General features: G+C 74.8%; 1 protein-coding gene across 1 annotated transcript in view; it reads right to left on the reverse strand.

Moving 5' to 3' along the window:
• Positions 1–254, reverse strand: part of MIDN (midnolin) — a 41,164-nt gene that overhangs the window by 4,000 nt on the left and 36,910 nt on the right. The gene's annotated exons all lie outside the window — the stretch shown is intronic.

Raw genomic sequence — 254 nt, forward strand, 5'->3', positions numbered from 1 at the left:
CCCGCCAGCGCCGGGCGGGCAGGGCCAGGCAGGGGCCGCAGCCGGGGCTGCCGCGCAGCTGCACACCCGCCCCTGGGGCCAGCGCCGCTCCTCCGGCCAGCCCAGTGCCAGCACGGAGAGGGGTGTGGGGGGGCTTCCCCCCCCCACCCCAGCACAGGGAGCAAACTCAGTGCCAGGAGGATGGGGAGGGGACAGGTGAGGACATGCCGGGTCCCTGCCGTGCCCACTGCCATGACTTGGGACTATCAGGCAGG

The sequence above is a fragment of the Aptenodytes forsteri genome, unplaced genomic scaffold, assembly GCF_000699145.1.
Source record: "Aptenodytes forsteri isolate BGI_AS27 unplaced genomic scaffold, ASM69914v1 Scaffold147, whole genome shotgun sequence".
In the NCBI taxonomy this organism is placed as follows: Eukaryota; Metazoa; Chordata; class Aves; order Sphenisciformes; family Spheniscidae; genus Aptenodytes; species Aptenodytes forsteri.